An 11665-nucleotide genomic window follows, 5' to 3' on the forward strand; every position below is an offset into this window, starting at 1 on the left:
ATTATTTCAAAACATATATATATATATATATATATATGTTTTACTTTATTTATGTACTATTATTATATATATTTTGTTGCTGAATGAATTCAACCGTTACATGGTATTGAATATTAGACATAAACTACATTAATTATCTAATCGCAGTAGGTGAGAGATGTGAATTCTCAAGAAAAACCCTTCTACAAATTAATGGGCATAATTTTATTTGATTACAGTTAAGCAACATCGGGATCATATATAAAAATGATCTTTATCGGAGCTTGAAAGCAAAAAGTAAAAAAAAAAAAATGTATGACAAATAAAGATATTTCTAGATACTAACACTGCAAAAGGGTCCAACACAATAATAATAATAATAATTAAGTATTGAGTTAAAAAGTATAATATGTTTTCCAAAAAAAAAAAGAAACAAATGGGTAAATAGTATAATATATTTGACAGAAAAAAAAATAAAAAAGAAATAGTATAATATAAAGTGAAAGTTTAATGCTTCCGCATTTTTTTTTTTTTTAGAAAATGCTTCTGCATTTTAAAAATACAAAAATTTCATGTGGATACTTGTTTGCAGGGATAGCTTAGTGGCCAAAATCTGAATTGAAATCCCCATCTTAATATAAAAAATAAAATAAAATTAATACCTTTGTATTTTCAGAAATTATAGAAAAAGCTCCCTTACGTTTCCATGTTGTTGCAGTCTTCCCTATTTACAGATTTTTTTTTTTTTGGAATATTTCATCTCTATAAAATCACATTTTTATCTAACTTATATTAGTAAATTTAAACATTTAATTCATTTGTGAAATTATAAAATATATATGTACAAAAAATAAGTGATATTTGCAACAAAAATGATTTTTTTTTTTTTTTTTTTTTTTAGAAATGCGAAAAGAAAAATGAATTGTCTTTTTTTGTTAAATTTAAAAAGAATAAAATAGAATGACCGTCAATGTAATTTAATTTCTAAAAAGAAGAGTACTTGTCGATCAGGAAAAAAATAATAATAAAACGACCTGCCGGTCCAAAACTGACTCAAACTCCTTGTTTTTTTTTTTTGGTTGCTGAAACTGACTCAAACTGTCAAGCATAACGTTTTATTTTTATATCACTAAAACAAGCCACACGTTAATAATAAATAATAATGATAATGCATAGATGTCCTAGATCTCCAACTACCAATGCGAGACATCGTTACCCAAATAAATATATTTATTAATATACACACATTATAAAATGGTTATGTTTTTTTTCTTTTTTAAGAAAATGTAACGTGTAGTTTTAAAAAATATATAATTAATTCATTAAGTAGCAATCCAATACATCAGAAAGCTATCTTTGACTTCTACCCTATAGGAACCAATCAACTAGGAATTGTAGTATTTATTTAAGATTGAAATATACACGTGGTTCACGATGTGTCGTGATTTATAGAATCCAATGGACTTTCGAATATTTTTATTTTGTAGACATTTTAAAAAATAATAATTTTTTAAAAATTTATTGTCAATACTATTACAACAAATACAAATAATGATAATAATTTATTAAAAAATTATTATTTTTAAAATTATTTGCATTATAAAAATATATAAATATCCACATAATAGAATCTTTAGTGGTTTATATATATAAATATATTAATGAAACACGAATGATTTTTATTGTTATTGTTTATTGATTTTGTCATTCAGCTCTAATAAATTGACCAATTCCCTTTCAAGACCGATGCTAAATTAATAACGCTTCCAGGTGGCGTTCTTGCCAGATAAAACTGTTATGGCCGCCTTAATTCCTTTATTTGATTTATATTAAATATTATATATCAATATTTATTTAGTTTATATTTAATTATAATTATCTTTTTAAAAATTTATTTATGCATTCTAATAATATATTAACAAATAAAATATTAATATATAATATTTGATATACATTTTAATATATTTATTTGATATTCCTAGTACTACTGTTTATTCTTTAATTTTATATGAAATGAAATTTAAAAATTATTTCTATCCTCAATATACATATTATTATATTTTAAAAAAAATAGAATTATCTTTACTTTTCAATATTTTTATTTTGGAAAAATGAGCTCCTTTTGAGGCAAATGGCCAAAGAGGAGCTTGTTGATTTTCCTCCAAGAACCTTTTTGAAGCTGGGTTTTAGATTAATTTAATGCCCATTACTCTTAGAACCACTTGTTTGAATTGGTAACTGGCTTTCATAATCTTACATTCCTTGAGATAGCTCTCTTACTCTATGTTACTTATTTTGGTTTGGGGATTTGGTTAGGGTTTGGGAGGTTTAGTTATCATCTGGTTTTAATGTTGATTTTCAATTTGATTGTTGCAAACAGTTTAAGGATAAAATAATGTAGCTGTATTATCTTAAAAGTTGTTTTACCGTTTGTATAGATATGGTTGTATCATTTGTTAGGCTCATCTTATCATGTACTTATCTATTACTCTTATATCAAGCTGTATATATACTATTTTTACTTTAATAATAAGATGCGAGCTTTTCATATTTTGCAATCCCTTATATGGTATCAGAGCACAGTTTACTCCACTAAGATTTTTTTCTTTTTTTCTTTTTTTTTTTTTGCTCTTTTCAGTACATGTCTAATCAAACAACACCAATCTCCAAAGGATCCATTGCTGCTGCACCTAAACCAATTACTACCAAAATACTATTCACTAATCGTACTCTTGTGGTCATAAATGTTAGTACCTAAGCCCAATTAAAACTTATTGAAATAACCTATTTTCCTTGGAAGAAGTAGTTTGATGCTTTTCTCATCGGTTATGACATGACATATACGAGTTTATTGATGGCAATCTTCCTTGTCCTTCTCGAACTCTTCCTGACAAATCTTCTAATCCAGACTATCTCTTTTGGATTCGCCAAGACTCATTACTTCTTGGCGCTCTTCTTGCTTCTTTATCATTAGAGATTCATCATTTTGTTTCAACCACAGAAACATTAAAGGAAGCTTGGCAGAAACTTACATTAGCTTTTGCTAAACCTTTGAGATCTTGGGTTCTTCATTTATGAGAGCAACTCATCAGGTCTCAAGGCTCATGGCCAGTTTTGGAATATTTGAATGATGTGAAGACAATGGCTGATGACCTCACTTTAATTTACCCCGTGATAGATGATGATCTTACTCTTTATATACTTAATGTCTTGTCATTTGAATATGAGAGTATTTCGGCTGCTTCTCAACCAAATGATAATCCACTTAGCTTTGAAGAGTTGTATGAAATAATTTTTGAACACTCAAACTGTATCAAATAGCATGAGAGTAAACTAATTGACTCACCTATTAGTGCAAACATGGCAAACAGGTTCCATCCTTTCTACTCTTATTATATTTCCAAACCTATGAATCCTCGCTCATAGCCTAGATGACAAAACTATTCTTCTTCTAGTGGATATAAAGGCCTCTATCAGCTTTGTACTCAACAAGGCCATTATGTCTGTTTTCTGTTTTTTTCTCTCTACTTAAACAGCAGTGGACATTCATGACAAAACAACAGCAACCACCACCAATGCCGTAATATTTCTCTCCCCAAGCATTTCATACAAACTCCATCCTAGGGCTGGCTCCTAAAAACTAAAATTCTTCTCAACCATGGCTTCATGATTATGGATTCTTTCACCATGTGGCACAAGATCTTCAGACTCTTTCTCTTCATTCTGAATATGATGGTATAGATGAACTAGTTGTTGGCAATGATAACAAACTCTCAATCACTCATATTGGCTCAACAACTTTACTTACCAGTTCTCATTCTTTTACCCTCTCCTATGTTCTTTGTGTTCTTCAAATGACTTGTAATTTACTCTTTTTATTCAAATAATGGAGAATAGTTTATTAAACCGCAAAATTTCTTTCAGAATAATGGCATAACCATTTTTTAATCACTCCTTACACACCTTGGCAAAATGGCTATGCTAAAAGGTGTCATCGTCATATATGTGAAATGGGAATGACGTTAATGACTTGAACTAGCCTACCTCTTCAATTTTGGTCCTTTGCATTTATCACTGCCTCATATCTCATAAATCGTCTTCCAGCACCTACTTTAAATAAACTATCTCCTTTTGAAAAGATTTTTCATAAACCACCAAATTATACAAAATTAAAAAACTTTGGGTCTTTGTGTTACTCGTGGTTCAAACCTTACACTCATAGCAAGCTAGCCTCTCCATCCAAATTGTGTGTGTATATGGGCCCTCTCCTAATTCAGAGTGGGTCTTGGTGTTATAATCCTGAATTCAATAAAATGTATTTCTCACGCCACATGGTTTTTATGGAAAACATTTTTCCCTTTCTCACTCTTTCAACCACACTTGATAGCTCCTTTACCAATTGCCTTTCATTCACTTCACCTACCTTTCATGCCTCTTCTCACATGCGTCTTCCCTTTTTCAATCCTATTCCACGTAAAACTCTATCATCATTTCCTCCTCCAACTGGTCCACCATCCTCCTCATCAAAATCACTATCTTTTTTTCAAAGAACCCAATGTTCCACCAACTTTACTATTCACCATCAATCATTACCTTTCTTTCCACATTCCTCATGTCTCACACGTGCCGTGGGTCAGTCCACATCTCTTACCTTTTCACATGACCTCTCATCCAAGTCTACTACAAGCGAGTCTCCCTTGTTGATGAGTGGGTCATCACGACAAAATGTTGAACCCAACTATTGGACCTCATCAATTCCAACCGATATGCTTATTCAACCTCCTTTAAATATGCTCATCATCCTATGTGCACAAGGTCTCTAAACTAGATTTTCAAACCTAAACGTTTCCCTGAATTTTTTACTACCATAGCCTCTTGTGCAGTTGTGATCATAGAACAAAGAATAGTTAAACAAGCCATGCAGCTTTTTAAATGGTGTGAGGCAATGTCTTTTGAGTTTAATGCATTACTTCAAAACCAAATATGGGAGCTTTTCTCACCTCTTGCTACTCATAACTTGGTTGGTTGTAAATGGATCTTTAGTATCATGCAAAATCTTGATGGCACAGTGAGTAGGTATACAACCCACTTAGTTGTAAAAGGACTTCATCAAAGATTGGTCATAGACTACTCTAATACATTCAGTCCGGCCATGAAATCAACTATTGCAAGACTTGTATTATCCATTGCTCTTTCTAGGAACTAGAAACTTCAATAGTTAGACATTAACAATGCTCTCTGAAGAAGTTTACATAGCTCAACCATCAGGTTTTGTTGATCCCACCAAGCTTACTCGTGTCTACTTGTTGAAAAAGGCCATTTATGGCTTAAAGACCTTGGTGATCTTAGCTATTTTCTTGGTGTCAAAGTGGTTCACATAGCCAATGGCCTTTTCTTATCCCAATAGAAATATATCCTTGACATTCTTAATCGTACCAACATATTGGATTCCAAAGCTATCTCAATTCCAATGGTTTTGACTTTAAACTTATCCTTTCAATCTAGTTCTCTTCTTAAATCAGCCATGGAATATAGAAAAATTGTCAATACTCTTCAATATCTTCAACTAACGTGTCCTTATATCGCTTTCTATGTCAATAAGCTCTCACAATACCTACTGATGTTCATTGGGTTGCTATCAAATGTCTCCTTTGGTATTTGCATTGCACCCAATTCTTGGCCTTTTTCTTTGTCATCACTCACCATTAGCTCTTCATGCATTTTTTGATGTGGATTGCGCTGGTAATAAAGAAGACAGCACATCCACAATAGCTTATGTGATTTTCCTTGGCAACAATCCCATCTCATAGACTTTGAGGAAGCAACGTTCTATTTCAAGGTCCGCAACTAAAGCAGAATATCGTGTTGTTGTCTATAATACTTCTGAATTGTGTTGGATAATGTCTCTACTTAGTGAACTTGGTCTTAGTTCTACAACAACCCCAACAATCTATTGTGATAATATTGGTAAAACCTATATTTATGCTAATCCCAAGCTTCACTAAAAAATGAAGCATGTTAGAGTTGACTTTCATTTTGCGCGGGACAAGGTGGCTAATGGGTTCTATACATGTTTCTCATGTCTCTTCTCATGATCAACTTGCTGACCTTCTTACCAAACCAATGTCTCGATCTTAGTTGCATTCTTTACATTCCAAGATTGGTGTTCTTCAACAACTCACAATCTTGAGGGGGCATGATAAGGCAGTGTAGTTGTATTATCTCAAAAGTTGTTTTACCATTTGTACAGATATGGTTTTATGATTAGTTAGGCTCATCTTACCATGTACTTATCTATTACTCTTGTCAAGCTGTATATATATATTGTTTCTGATTTAATAATAAAATGCGAGCTTTTCATATTTTGCAAATCCCTTTTATGTACCAATTTTGCACTAGCTTTAACCTAAACTTAGATTTCTATGATATTTGTTTCATGTTGATGAAGTTTAATTGGTAAATGCATTTAGTTATTTTAGATGCTTAAATTTCATCGCTTTTGTAAGTATTTTCAATCTTTTATTATAGTGTCATCTATCTTATGATGATAATTTCTGCAATATACTTTATTAGGGGTAAGGCTTACGAAGATGAATGGCTTCTTTTTTTTTTTCTTTTTTTCTTTTTTTTGTCAATCTATTCATGTTTAATAAAGAAGATATAATAGAAGTGTGGCTTTATACGTTCAAATCTTAATGTGAATACATGTTGAAGACTTTTAACATTTGATTTTTCTATGATTGATTGGTTGGCATTTTCTATGGTGTATGTTTGTGTGTATTCACCACTCCTCTATCCTTTTGATGTTATTCAGTATGTTTTGCTCATTGTCCATTGTAACATTGTTACACTTGTCAATGTAACAGTCCAGACCACCCGTGTTTGATGTTCTCTTTGGACCTGGGGAATCCTTTTACAACCCAACTCCCAAGGTTTTGTCTAAACGCGTCGTACGGGAAAGGTATCCACACCCACTTACATGGCATGCTTCGTTTTCCTTTCCAACCGATGTGGGACTTCACAATCCTCCCCAATTAGGACCCAGCGTCCTCATTGGCACACCGATCCGAGTACTGGCTCTGATACCATCTGTAACATCCTAGACCACTCACATGCGATATTGTTCTCTTTGGGCCTGTGGAATCCTCTTACAATCCAACCCTCGAGGTTTTAAAAAACCTCGTAAGGTAAGGGTATCCACACGCTTATAAGCCATGCTTCGTTTCCCTTTCCAACTGATGTGGGACTTCACAGTCAGTGTGTTTTGATGTTGTTCAATATGCTTCAAATTGATGACTTTAATGATCTTTTTTTTTTCCCCACGCCCAAAGAATTTCAAATTAAGTCAAACTTTGAACTTTTGGTCACTACCATATAAAAGAGGCTTTAAAATTTGGTAAGAAAAAAACATAGTTGAGGACTTTTATTTGTATTGTAATATAAGCACTTGAATTTCTTTGAGTGCTAATAACATGGAGTTTTTTTATTGTGTTATATGACAATCACTAGGCTTTCTTTATGGTTGATGGTTAACTTTCTCTTACTTTCTGAATCTTTCAAGTTTTAATCTATTTCCTTTGGCAATCAGATAAATTGGAGAGAAAAATGTATTCTTGCTCTTTCTTTTGTTTTTCTTGCCTTGCTTATGTTATCCTTTCTTGGTAAGGCTATGGTAATATGTAACAAGAAGAGAATCAAATTGATGCCAAGAAGGTTGGAAAATAATATCTGCATAATTCTGGACAAGCATCTTAATCACAGTTTGAAGCTTTAAACATATTGAAGTTGTACCTCTCATAGCCACACAGATTTTTCATGGAAATCATTTGCATAATTCATATCTTATGGTAGCAAAATGTTATTTGATAATCATACTTATGATCAAATGTTATTCAGTTTAACTTGTGATTTTGGAGCTAGATTGTGATCGAGACAAATTTGTGGAAGAATTGATGTACATAGGACAGTAACTTCATAGAAGGTAATGTTATAAAACATGCATGCATATCCAAGCATTTTAAATTTTTGTTTTGGTTAGAATCTTATAATGTGTTTTGCATAAGAATAATGAGAGATGGATTTTAAATTGGTAAAGGCAATAAAAATCATAGTTTGGACTTAAAAAGCATATAAATACTTACTTTCTTTTTGGTTTTCAATTTTCTTTTTTATTCAAAATTAAAAATATAATTTACTTCCAACTTTAGGTAATGCCTCATTGTCACATGTCAATAAGGTTAATTAGTCATATTCAATTTTAGCTTCACATATTTCAATGAAAATAACTAGACATTGTAAATACTTTTGGAGCAATAGTTTTGCATCATCATTTTTATTTATAAGCATTACCTTCTAGGAGTAAATTAATATAAATACTATTTCATACATAGTTTGGAAATTTTGTAGTGTAATCCCCTGTTTCCAAAATAAAGGATGAAAATTTTAGTTTATTCATATATATTGTTCACCTTTAATGATGCGAATCCACCCGAGACTGCTCGACGGACAACCTGCTGGGGTGCTGACCCAATACAAATGAAGGTGGGACCGATCACTAGGGCCCAAGCCAAGAGGTTCAAGGACAATCTTGCTGTCTTCATACAAGGAATAAGTCATAGTCAAGAGGGGTTGGTCACATCTAAAGAACCAAGGCCTGTTTTACTCATACAAGCAATAGAAGCCAAAACAGGGTCGGGTGACGTTTTTGGTGACAATAAGGAGGCCGAGTTGTATGAATTGGAACCCCATCCTTATGGGTTCAATTCATATGGAGGATGAGTCATAGAAACCAGCCAAAGCAGCTTCAAAGCCGACCAACAAGGTGGTTTGCGCACAAGGAGAAGGAAAGGTCAGATTTGCTGTATTCCTTGCTGGCTTTACTGTATTTTACTGTATTAGCCTTTTCTCATACTTCCAAGCAAGGGCAACGTGAGGAACTTCACAATAAGCTTATTTGGCATCCTAAAAAGCATATTGAAGCTGATTTGGAGCTCAATTTGGTCAAAGATGGGTCAAAGTCAATTTAGTCAAAAAGCTAGTATTATAGTTTCCTAATTTTATTCTACTTTTTGTTTTAGGAAACTACCATTACTTTTTAGTTTTTATTTATTTATTTTCTGGACAAATAAGTTTAGGAAAGTTATTATTTTATTATTTTCATTGTAAATTAATTAATTCCTAATTCAAAATAAAGGAATTAATTAATCCAAATTAGTTTAGGAAAAGGAAAGTTTCGGCCAAGGTAGACTTCTTCATTGTGTGGCCGGTTTTTCCTAGGGTTTTTAGAGTTTATTTTGTTTCTTTCAAAGCCTATTTAAAAGCTTATTTTTCAATAAGAATTAACTTTGATTTCATTAAGAAAATACTTGTGAGATTAATTATCTCTTTGTTCTTTGAGAACACCTAAAACACCATTAGAGAATTGGTTGTTTTAGCTTGACTTATCAATAGGTTTTCCATCCCCTATTGTGGCGTCTACATTATACCAAGGTTTCTAACCACAGGTTGGTTAGGGGTTGAGGTCTATTCCATTAGAACTTGAACTTAATTAAAGATCCGGGCTAATATAATAAGGGTTTAGGAGGACCGTCCTAGGTTTGTATCATTTGGTATCAGAGCTAAATTTTGTTCAGGTTTGATCTATCTTTATTTGTTTTATTTGTTTTTGTGTTATTCTGCAATTTTAGCATTAGGTTAAGGTTGCATCCATCCTATACACGTTCAGCATCTTAAAAAACAAAAAAAAAACAAAAAAAAATTCATTCCTAGTTGAATTAGGATTTCCTAGTTTTATCGTATTTTTGTTTCCTAGTTTGTTGGTTGTCTTTTATCATTGTTCTTGTTAATTTGGTTTTTGTTGATTTTTCTTTTCTGTTTTAGTCTTAAATATTTGCATTCATATATTCAAAAAAAAAAAAAGAAAACAAGGAAAAAAAAAAAAAAGAAGTTTGCGGCAACATTTAAAAAAAAAAAAAAAAAAAACTGCACATTTTGTTTATTTGGAGGTCACGGGTTTGGTGTTTGTTTTGGAGTTGGAATTGCAATTTTGGTAATTATTCTTGCTACTGCAGTTGTTTATGTTTTGTGAGTGAAAAAAAAAAAAAAAAGAAGGTAAAGCCGAATAAAAAAAAACAAACAAAAAAAAAACAAAAAAAAGAAAAAAAAGGAAAAAAAAAATTTCAGTTTGTTGGAGTTTGATTTGTTTGCTGGCAATTTGTTGGAGCTGCTGGTTTTTGATTATTTATTCAATATTTGAGTTGCTGGGAAATTATTCTTGCTGCTGGATATTTGGATTTTGGGTGTTTAATTTTTTTTTGGATTAAAATTAGTTAAAGGAATTGATACAAAAACTCGAATTACAAAGAACAACAACCAACAACTTTTCTATATTTTTGTTCTCTTTGATTCTTGATCGTATTTGAATTTCTTTTCCTGGAATTTTATTCTTGAACTCATAATCTACTACCATCTGGTGCAGTTTTCAAAAATTCCAACCTTTTCCCATTATTTTGTGTTTTCTTGTCTAGAAAGCTGAAAAAATTAGGATTTGTTGGATTCTTTCGGTATTGCCTACTTTTTGCTACTGTCTTGTTGATAAGTTTAATTAAAACATACTAGTGATCTAATTGCTGTTTTGTGGGTGTTTTAATTAGAACTTTGAGATAATTCATTGAGTGGAAAAAGGCAAGAGTGTGTGAGCTTAAAAGAGGGTAAAAGCCGAAACTAGTGTGCAAACACGAGTGTCGAGACCTTGTTTGAGTGAAACATGTGAGGGAGTGAATATTGTGAGGATTTATTTTATTTTTGCAGTATTTTACTAACATGGCAGATTCTAGAATAAGAAGAGGGGATCCACCCTTGAGGATCAATGAGGAAGAGTCCGTAGCATTCCATGGCGATGACCGAGCTACTCGGAGTGGAGACCAAGTGGATATGAGAGCTGTCTTGGAATCAATACAGCGGGTTAGTGCTCAAGTTGAGCATGTGAATCAAAGAGTGAGAAGACTAGAAACCTCACAAGGAAGGCCGAATACAAGAAATAGGCAAGAATTCCATGGAGGACGAGGCCGAGGACGAGGAGGTCGGGAGAGGCCGAGAGAGGAATTTGATGAGGAGCCATTCGACGGCGACTTTAAGGAAGGTATGGACGAAACCTTTGCTGTCCAAGATAGAGCTGGTCGTGGGAGATATAGGAGGGAAGATACAGATGATGATTTGGGAAATATCAAGGTTAATATCCCACCTTTTATGGGTAAAAGTGATCCTGAAGCTTATTTGGAGTGGGAAGAAAAAATGGAGATGATCTTTGACTGCCACAACTATTCGGAAGGTAAGAAGGTGAAGTTGGCAGCAATGGAGTTTGGCCATTATGCACTCCAATGGTGGACAAATGAGCAAAGCACCCGAAGGAGAGTTGGTGATGACTTAATTACAACATGGCGACAAATGAAAGGAGCCATGAGGAAGCGGTTTGTGCCATCCCATTACCATAGGTTGCTGCATCAAAGGCTTCAATCTTTGTCTCAAGGAAGTAGGTCCGTGGAGGATTATTACAAAGAGATGGAGATGTTAATGATGAGGCTGAATATGAATGAGGATAGGGAGGCAACCATGGTAAGATTTCTTGGAGGGTTAAACCGAGACATTGCCAACCAACTTGAATTACAACAATACTTGGAATTGGAGG

This window comes from Ziziphus jujuba, chromosome 12 (assembly GCF_031755915.1).
Source record: "Ziziphus jujuba cultivar Dongzao chromosome 12, ASM3175591v1".
Lineage (NCBI taxonomy): Eukaryota > Viridiplantae > Streptophyta > Magnoliopsida > Rosales > Rhamnaceae > Ziziphus > Ziziphus jujuba.